This window comes from Babylonia areolata, chromosome 5, assembly GCF_041734735.1.
Source record: "Babylonia areolata isolate BAREFJ2019XMU chromosome 5, ASM4173473v1, whole genome shotgun sequence".
Lineage (NCBI taxonomy): Eukaryota > Metazoa > Mollusca > Gastropoda > Neogastropoda > Buccinidae > Babylonia > Babylonia areolata.
In genome coordinates, this window is record NC_134880.1 from 53,431,207 (window position 1) to 53,441,443 (window position 10,237).

At 42.9% G+C, this 10,237-nt stretch overlaps 1 long non-coding RNA gene across 1 annotated transcript in view; it reads right to left on the reverse strand.

Moving 5' to 3' along the window:
* Positions 1 to 9,447: 9,447 nt before the first annotated feature.
* LOC143282531 (uncharacterized) overlaps positions 9,448 to 10,237 on the reverse strand; it is a 1,360-nt gene continuing 570 nt past the window's right edge. Inside the window, exons 2-3 of the long non-coding RNA XR_013055271.1 lie at positions 10,131 to 10,163; positions 9,448 to 9,609 (exon numbers count right to left, since the gene is read on the reverse strand). This is a non-coding gene — a long non-coding RNA (uncharacterized LOC143282531). The remainder of the gene's footprint in view (positions 9,610 to 10,130; positions 10,164 to 10,237) is intronic.

Here is a 10,237-nt window from a genome sequence, read left to right on the forward strand (position 1 = left end):
GCCTCAATTTTACCGCAATGACTTTGGTGTGTTTCTATCACGATGATCCATAGAACCAGCCACCTTCACTGCATTCTGTCTCTCCTCTCTGACAGCCAAACACAGCTATTCTATGCGCGTGCGTGTGTGTTGTTCAGTGTCCGATTTTCTTCCTGTCCTTGTGTGTGTGTGTGTGTGTGTGTGTGTGTGTGTGTGTGTGTGTGTGTGTGTGTGTGTGTGTGTGTGTGTGTGTCTGTGTGTGTGTGTGTGTGTGTGTGTGTGTGTGTGTGTGTGTGTGTGTCTGTGTGTCTGTGTGTCTGTTCGTTCTTTAGTTCAACGTCTTTTCACTGTAAGTGATATTAGACGAGGGAAGGAAAAAAATCGAGTGGGAGGAGGGGGAGGGGGGGGGGGGAATTACTGTGTACGCATACGAGTAAGTGAAAGTGTGTGTGTGTGTGTGTGTGTGTGTGTGTGTGTGAAAATTACTGATTTAAGCTGTGTGTCTGTGTGTGTCTATATGTATGTGTGTTGTCTTTAAAAACATCTTTTTTATCTTCCAGGGTTGGGTGAAAAAAAAACCCCACAAGAACCTGCATGTATTTGCTTATTTGAGTAACTTGGCAAATTGCAGTTTATTTTGTTTCGTTTCTGTCTGTCTGTCTGACTGTCTGTCTGTCTGAATGACTGTCTCTCTCTCTGTCTGAATCTCTTTCTTTCTTCTTCTCTCATCCCTTCCTCAGTTTGTCTGGTGGTTTTAGATCTCTTCTCTCTCTTTCTATTTATGGCAGGTGAATGATGTGTTGGAATGTGTGGAAGACTAGCTCCGGAAGATGATGATTCTTTTAGCTTTCAGTTCTCTTTTACTGGACGTTTCCTCTCCTGGTTCTCACCGTCTTTCTCCTCGTTCCTGATACTGGCGCCCCAGGCAACAGTGCGATGAATGGCTGTCGTGGAGTAGGGGCTGTCAATGAGATGTTATTTTCTTGTTACTTTTTTTGTTGTTGTTGTTGCTTATTTTGTTCTGTCTGTCTGTCTGTCTGTCTGTCTGTCTGTCTGTCTCCATCTCTCCCCACTTTTGTCTTCCCCCTCTCTGTCCTGCTCTCCCCTCTCTCTCCCCGCTCTAAACCCTCTTTCCATCCCCTCTCTTTCCTTCTCTTTGCCCTCTCTCTCCCCTCTCTTTCCTTCTCTCCCCCTCTGTCTCCCACCTCTCTCCCCGCTCTTCACCCTCTTTCTCTCTCCTGTCTTTCCTTCTCTCCCCCTCTCTCTCCCCTCTCTCTCCCCGCTCTCCACCCTGTTTTCCTCTCCTCTCTTTCCTTCTCTCTCCCCTCTCTCTCCCACCTCTCTCCCCGCTCTCCACCCTGTTTTCCTCTCCTGTCTTTCCTTCTCTCTCCCCCTCTCTCTCCCACCTCTCTCCCCGCTCTCCACCCTGTTTTCCTCTCCTGTCTTTCCTTCTCTCTCCCCTCTCTCTCCCACCTCTCTCCCCGCTCTTCACCCTCTTTCTCTCTCCTGTCTTTCCTTCTCTCCCCCTCTCTCTCCCACCTCTCTCCCCGCTCTCCACCCTGTTTTCCTCTCCTGTCTTTCCTTCTCTCTCCCCTCTCTCTCCCCTCTCTCTCCCCTCTCTCTCCCCTCTCTTCACCCTCTTTACTTCCCCTCCCTTTCCTTCTCTCTGCCCCCCTCTCTCTCTCACCCATCTCTCTCTCCCCATCTATTTCTCTTTCCCCTCTCTCCCCCTCTCTCCCCCCTCTCACTCCCTCTCTTTCCTCTCTATCCCCTTTCCATCTCTTTCCCCTCTCTCTCTTTCCTCACTCTCCATCTTTGCTCCTTCCTCTTCCTCTCCCCATTTCTCTCCCTTCCTTTCCCTCCTCCCCCCCCCCCCCTCCCCCTGGCTCTCTCTCATCTCTCCCATGTCTACGTGGATGAGTTTTCGTTTCGTGTTCACAAAATATTTCTGACGTTGAAACACACGAACTTTCCGGGTGCTCTCAGATTTGTGAAAAAAACAACACCTTCGATATTGGTGGGGGAGAGAGCTGCAGGGAGTAAAAAAAGGTAGGGACGGGGGCAGGGGTGGGGTGGGGTGGGATTGGAGGGCGGGGGGGTGAGGGTGGTAAGGTCCGTTTTATCATCTCGCATTGTACTGCCTCCAGCACGTTATCGTAAGACCTGTTCTGATCTGAAAAGAAAAAGAAAAAGAAGCAAGGGAGAAAAACAAATAACGGCGAGCAACAATCCGTTCCCTGAAGCATTCCACTTTCTTTTTTTTAATAAAGTAGACTTCACACACCTCTTTTTAAGTGCATCCTGTCTCCCTTGCTAAGTTCAGGAAGAACCAAAATGGCCAAGCCATCTCGACAATTTTCTGTTTCAGGTACTGAAACTGTTTTCAGATGCCGCAAAATCTCCCAGCTGTGCTACGTGAACGTGAGCAGTAGAAAAAAAACAACATTCCAGTGAAAAACACACGTGAGCACACACACACACACACACACACACACACACACACACACACACACACACACACACACACACACACACACACGCTGTAGATGAAATAAATAAATGTATTTTACCCTTTTTTTTAATGCCCATAGGAACGCCATTTTACTTGTATGACGGTGATATCTTTTTACTTTTTTGTTTTTACAGGAGAGACAGAGAGACAGAGACAGAGACAGAGAGAGAGAACGAAGTATTTTTTCGAGAGAAGTGGAATAAGCATACATGGGTGTTTTTTTCTTTTTATCATCCAGCCCTCAGGGCAAAGGGAAAATGAAAATGAACCAAAATATTCAGAATGTAACAAAGAGATATAGAAGTAAGGACATGACAATCACATACACATTTTAACATGCACATGCACGTAATCCTGATACAAACATCGTATTAGGAAAATGCAAATAAACCCCCCCCCCCAAAAGTATGTAGGACACTGATTGTGGTTGTATATCATTAAGTATTGCAATAGTGGTTAGACATACAATTAAACTATGTGTGTATTCAATAAGATCAAATCAAATCATGTAGGATTGTTGACATATTTGTCCATAAGGTGTGTCTGGTAATTTTGTTTTGAATTCTTGAATGCTTCTCTGTACATTAAAATTGGATGAAATATTATTCCATAAACAGCCTCCTGAATAACTGAGACTGGATTTAAACAGATCTACTCTTGGGAGGGGGATCTTAATCTTGTTGGTCTGACGGACTAGCATGGTGGGAAGTCTCTCAAAGATGGAACATGATTAGACATGATTTTAAGTATAGAACGTGTCTTGTTGTATTCAAGTTTAAGCTTTTGGGGAAGAATATTTAAGCGTCTGTGGTCGTCAGCAGTCAGTGATGAAGATTTCAGAAGGATTTATTTAAGAGAGAGAGAGAGGGAGAAAGAGAGAGAGAGAGAGAGAGAGAGAGAGAGAGAGAGAGAGAGAGAGAGAGAGAGAGAGAATCCTCACAAATTCCATAAATAGCAGGGATAAACAACTTGTTTTACGTCCAGTCGCCGAATCCCTGTCTGTGTGTTTATTATAGCCCCGTGTTCGTGTAAGATCAGATCATTAGTCTTGTTGACTATAATATAATTCTCTCTCTCTCTCTCTCTCTCTCTCTCTCTCTCTCTGTGTCTCTGTCTGTCTGTCTGTCTCTCCATATACATACATATATATATATATATATATATATATGTGTGTGTGTGTGTGTGTGTGTGTGTGTGTGTGTGTGTAAAAGCTGTAATAAAACGAGTAGTGTGTGTGTGTGTGTGTGTGTGTGTGTGTGTGTGTGTGTGTGTGTGTGTGTGTGTGTGTGTGTGTGTGTGTGTGTGTGTGTGTGTTTATGCCACTGGAGCATCGAAGCTGATCATCTGATTTTCTGGCATGTTCTAGTGATAGCTAAGAAGGCTTTAGTTCTTGTGTAATGCTGAGATCTTTTCCAGTCCGGTTCCCACTCCAGCAATCTGTATTTGTTATGCGCGGGTTTGTGTCATCTCTTCGCTTTCATCTTCTCTACTCTCTTCATTTGTCATTTTCTCTTCTCGAGGAGGAAGGTGGCTCAGTGGTTAAGACGTTCACCTGCCAATACAAATCGAGTCCGTGAAGGTCTGGGTTCCAATCCTGCTCTAGTCCTTTCTCCCAAGTTTGACTGGAAAATCAAACTGAGCGGCTGTCTAGTCATTCGGAGACAATAAACCGAGGTCCCGTGTGCAGCACACACTTGGCGCATGAAATATATGCCATGGCAAGGAGAATGTTGTCCTCTGGCAATTTTATTGTAGACGAGGTCTCCTCTGATAGGTGCATAAACTATATTAAAAAATAGCCTCCCTTCCCTGCCTCTTCCTTGTCTTTAGTTTCTCCAGTTTTAGAGTTGTGCGTGCGTGAGAATGACTGGTGCGAAAGCGCTTAGATTTGTCTCTGCACAAGATTCAGCGCTATATAAGTACCATTATTATTATTATTATTATTATGCATGCACTCGACGCTTGACAAAGCACGCTGAGTTATGCTGCTGGTCAGGTATTTGCCCAGCAGAGGTAGGGTAGCGTATATGGGTTCCGGAGTTAGAACGCAATTGCGCCTCCTTGAGAAACTGAAACTGAAACTGAAACTGATACTTTCTCTTCTCTCTTGCCTCCATTTCATCTTCAGCCATCCCTCCTCGCTCCCCCCCCCCCGTCCCGCCCCCCACCTTCTTTCTCTCTGTATCTCTCTGTCTCTTTCTTCCTCGTTGTCTCTCTCTCTCTATTTCTTTCTGTCTTTCTCTGTTTCTTTTTCTCTTTCACTGTCTCTCTCTCTCTGTCTCTCAAACCATGGGGCATCTCGCTGATCACTCCCAACACACACACGCTTCCTCATACATTCACTCGCTCTCAGCAATACATTACTGAATAGTTCCAAAGCCTCATTTACACTGTAATCCAAAAGAGAAAACGCATGTACACACACAGTCTGTAAATCGTCTGAATAAAGATTTTCTCTGAAACTGTTCTCCTTTGTTTGATCCCAAGCTAATCTATTAATCCATTTAATATCATTTACTTTCTCAGTACAAGCAGTGTCTTCACTTTGAGCAATTGTAAACGATACAGGGAAATGCGGCGAGTCAATAAATGAAACCACCTTCAATGAGCGTACAAAATTCACAACACACAACTCTCTGGACATTATAACATAATCTATGGTACTTCCACCTGTAGACGAGACAAATGTTAATGAATCATCAAAACCAAAATGACACAACCCGTTCAAAATAACACAATCAAATGCGGAACACATCTCTAACAAATCTTTACCAAAAGCGTTCTTTTCTCTGTCATCAGATTTTCTCTTAAACAAATCATCTTCCTGAAAATACGACCAATCCCACTTGTCATTTTCGGTGCTGTCAGCTGAGGAAAGAGCGTTTACACAACCAGTCCGTGCATTTAGATCTCCTATTATCATTAGATCAAAATCTTTTGCCTGCTCGTGCAGATCTACAAAGCAAAGAATGAAAGATATATTTATGCAGGAGTGGGACGAGTCAGTAATGTCTAAAGATATATATCATAACTACAGACTGTTTAAAACTGGTTTTCAGTGTGAGCAATATTTTGAATATGTGGATAAAAAGTGTTTTAGGGACTGTTTAGTAAAATTACGGCTTGGTTTGCTCCCAATAAATGGATCATTTTTTAGAAGAACATTCAAATGTAATTCAAATTACGCATGTAAACGTTGTAATGTAATCGAAGATGAAAACCATTTTATAAACAATTGTGTCCTTTACAATGACCTGCGGCAAAAACATCTGAACTCTGAAGGTCAATCGTATGTTCACTTGATGAAGAATGGTTCTGTTTACAGTATTCGTAAACTATGCGTTTATATATTTAATGCCCTGAAGATACGACAGGAATTCTGTGACAACAATGATGAAAGTTAGAATTAATTTACAATGCACGAGAAGCACTTTTGTTCTACAGGTTAAGTTAGTACGTATTTTACATTTTGTTGTGGTTGAGTGATCACCATATTGTGTACTTTTGACCTCTTTCTAGGGGCCGGAGGCCTGGAGATTAAAGTTTTGTTCTTGTTCTTGTTCTCTCTGTCTCTCACTCTCTCTCTCTCTCTGACTCTGACTCTCTCTCCGTGACTCTCTCTGTGTGTGTGTGTGTGTGTGTGTGTGTGTGTGTGTGTGTGTGTGTGTGTGTGTGTGTGTGTGTGTGTGTGTGTGTGTTTCTCTCTCTGTGTATCTATCTCTCTCCGTCTCTATCTCTCTCTCTTTTCCCTCCCTGTGCCCCTCTCTCTCTTTCTTTTTCTCACACACTCTCTCTCTTTGTCTCTGTCTCTATGTGTCTCTCACTCATCATAACACCCCCCTCTCTCACTCTCTCTCTTTCACTCACCCTCTGTTTGTCTGTTTCTTCCTCTTACTCTGTATCTCTCTTCCTCTCACCCTCGCCCCCCCCCCCCCCCCCGTGTGTGCGTGCGTGCGTGCGTGCGTGCGTGTGTGTGTGTGTGTGTGTGCGTGTAAAACAACGGCATATATATAATTCGGCCAGTGTTCTAGTATCTCCAAAGTTGGAAAATATAGATTCATTCATTCATCCATCTATCCATTCATTCGTTTATTCATACGTTCGTTCTTTGGTTGGTTTATTCGTTCTCTCTGCCTTCAGTACAGCGCACAAAAAAAGGAGAGTTGTGTACACGCCCAGTCACTGAGGAGCAGTGTACAGATTCCCCTTCCTCCTCCACACCTGTGCAAGCCCCCAGGAATCCCCCAGAAAGCTATTTTGTGGCCAGAGATTGAACAAACAAAATTACCCAACTTTCGTTTTGTGTTTTTGCTGTTCATTTGATTTGATCATTATCCACCCAAAACTCCCGAGAAAGCCACTTTTGTGGCCAGAGATGGGACAAACAAAATCACTACAGCTTCGTTTTGCCTCTGTCTGCTTGTCGTTTTTATTGTATTAACTAAACCATGGATTCCCTGAAAAAGCCACTTTTGTGGCGAAAGATTGGACAAACAAAATGGCTGATGATTCGGTTTGCTGTTCTCTGCTTTTTTTCTTCCCATTATATTTTCTAAACCAAAAAATCCCTGTGGCGAAATATTGTACAACCAGAATCACTGAATATTCGTTCTGCTTCTCTCTCTCTCTCTCTCTTTCTCGGTGTGTGTGTGTGTGTGTGTGTGTGTGTGCACGCGCGCGCGCGCGGTTTGTTTGTCTGTACAGCTTATGAAGCTTTACGTAACGAGCTGTTTCAGGCTGAGTTCGAGACTCATAATTTTCCTGCCACTGACGTGAGAGCTGAACAGTGTCTAGCTGATGTGGCAAGACCGTTCAAACTGATTTATGCAAGACCTTGTCAAAGCTGATGATGGCAAGACCGTGTCAAAGCTGATTATGGCAAGACCGTGTCAAAGCTGATTATGGCAAGACCGTGTCAAAGCTGATTATGGCAAGACCGTGTCAAAGCTGATGATGGCAAGACCGTGTCAAAGCTGATGATGGCAAGACCGTGTCAAAGCTGATGATGGCAAGACCGTGTCAAAGCTGATGATGGCAAGACCGTGTCAATGATTTCTCGCTTTCTGTACAAAGTTTTTAAACTGGGCTCAGAGCGTACACGATGAAAATGGTTTCGAATTTGCATGGCATCATTCCTTTTTGATGCTCGTGTTGCTGGTTTAATTTGTGTCTTCTGTTACGCTTAACGACAATGTCTCTCCGCTTGAAAATGATTTTTTTTTAAAACGCCGAATGACCTATCCTCCCAACTCCCCATTGAAATGAAGATTATGTGTTTCTTATTAAAAAAAAAAATTAAAAAAAAAAAAAAAAATATATATATATATATCATCATCATCATCATCGTCATTTTTTTCCTTCTCTCTCTCTAATAGTCAAACCCCAATGTGTATACTGGCGACTTTTAAGCTGCTCTTTTATGTTAGCATTTAATGTTTCTTATTAACTCACTTGTGTAAACAATGTGATTGTATGTAATAACCCGGTGTTCGGTTGTCTGTGTGTGTGCCTAACATAAAATCTTACTTTAAAGAAAGATAATTATGTTAAGCTTTTGACAATCTTCTAGAAACAAGCAACATGCATTACATAAGAAATGTCAGCTGTACATCTAAAAAAATCGTGCTTACTTTTACCGTGACATCGCTCGTTTCGTTTGGTGATTAAAAAAACAAACATGTTGTTTTGAAAAGCCTTTGAAACACTATCGATGAAATTAAACAATTCATGGGTGGATTGTTCTGTCAGAAAGGGGTGTATACATATTTCAGACAGCACTCCTGGGAGAAGTCAGATAAATGATTGGAAACTGATCAGTTTTTTTTTTCTTTCTTTTATTTCTTTCTTTTGTTTTTGCATTATGTTGGAACCCAGTTTCTGTGCATTACACAAGACGTCTAACGTTACTTATGTCGACGAAGAAACTGACTTGAGAACCAGAGGAACACACAAACACGACCACACACACACACACACACACACACACACACACACACACACACACACACACACACACACACAAGAAGAAGAGTCTGTGCTACACAACGGAACACTGCTTGCTGAACTTGACACCATCATAACGCCACATACTCGTACAAAGGGTTGTGCACAGACTTTATTGGGATCTGTTTGATACCATCATCATCGTCATCATCATCATCGTCATCACATTGCACAAGACAAGTGAACGAAGCGGCAGACAAGTGCAGAATATAATAATGATAATAATTCCCTTATCATCATCCTCACAGTGTACAAGAGAAGTGGATAAAGTGATGGACGGGTGCAAAATAAAATATCAGTCATTTCCGTATTATTACGTTTGGAGAAAAAAAAGAATTTTTTTTTTTCGGAGGAAGAACAACAGGGAGTTTGGAGGAAGGAGAGAAGGGTGGGGAACCTGGAAGGAGGAAGTGGGCGGGTGGAGAGGGGGGGAGGGAGGGAGGGCGGGGGTAGGCGGGGGGTATGGAGGGAAAGGGTGGTAACCCTTTCCACTTCATCAACCGGATATCTACTGATCAAAATCTGCCTCACTCGTTATGAGAATGTGTTACCTACTGTTCGCTGGGGAACGTTGGATGATTTCTTATCCGCCTTTTTCTCCTTCTCTTCTTTAAACATTCATTCTCAGTTGTGTGTTTCTTTTCTGATGAATTAACGACTACCCTTTGACGAAGTACAGTGAGTAATGTTCTTGAAATGTACATTCCATTTCTTTCACATATTTTGTCTTGGATTCCACGCCCCCATCTATCCTTCTTCCCAAGAACAACTCAATGTACAACCACCCTCCTCTTCCACCATTTTATTCATCATGTGTTTTGAAATGATAACATCCAACTGTGAAAATACTTTGACTCGAAGTCTATGATTAATAATATTCAGCAGAATTCCTTCCATCCTTCCTTCCTTCCTTCCTCCCTTCCTTCCTTCCTTCCTCCCTTCCTTTAAGAGTGAGAATGGTCTGAGCGTTTGCTCAGCACAAAATAGGTCCATTTTTCTGACGTCATTTCCGGTCGACGTTTCCGCGGGTGGCCAAACGTGGGTTCCTGCATTGTCGTGTTCCATTGCAGTGCTGCCATCTTCACGTAACCTTCATCACTGCTTCTCTTAACCATCTGGGCAGCATGAAGACACGAAAAACAAAAAACAAAAAAAACACAAAAAGACAACTATGACTTCTCGTCTCTGTCCCCTGTCTGTCTGTTTCTCTATCTGTCTCCCTCTCTATCAAATAAACACACACATGCACACGACCACACACGCCCGCCCGCACGCACACACACATACACACACATAAATATATACATACGTACAAACACACACACACACACACACACACACACACACACACACACACACACACACGCGCGCGCGCGTGGGCAGTTGTGCGTGCACAAGACTGTTGCACCATTATTTCGTTTCAGTGAAATATAAAATCGAAGAAAAAAACAGAGATACTATAAACAGACATATATACATACATACATACATACAGACAGACAGACACACAGACACACACACACATACACAGAGATTGATAGACAGACAGACAGACAAATAAACGGATAGATATATTGACAGACAGAGAGACAGACAGATAGATAGAAAGATAGAGAGATGCTGTTGACATATTTACCAGTGTATCGCTGCTTCTGCTCCACATCTCGGGCTGTGTAACAAGAAAAAAACAAAAACATTGACATCTGTCTGTCTTTCTGTCTCTCTGTCTCTGTCTGTCTGTAT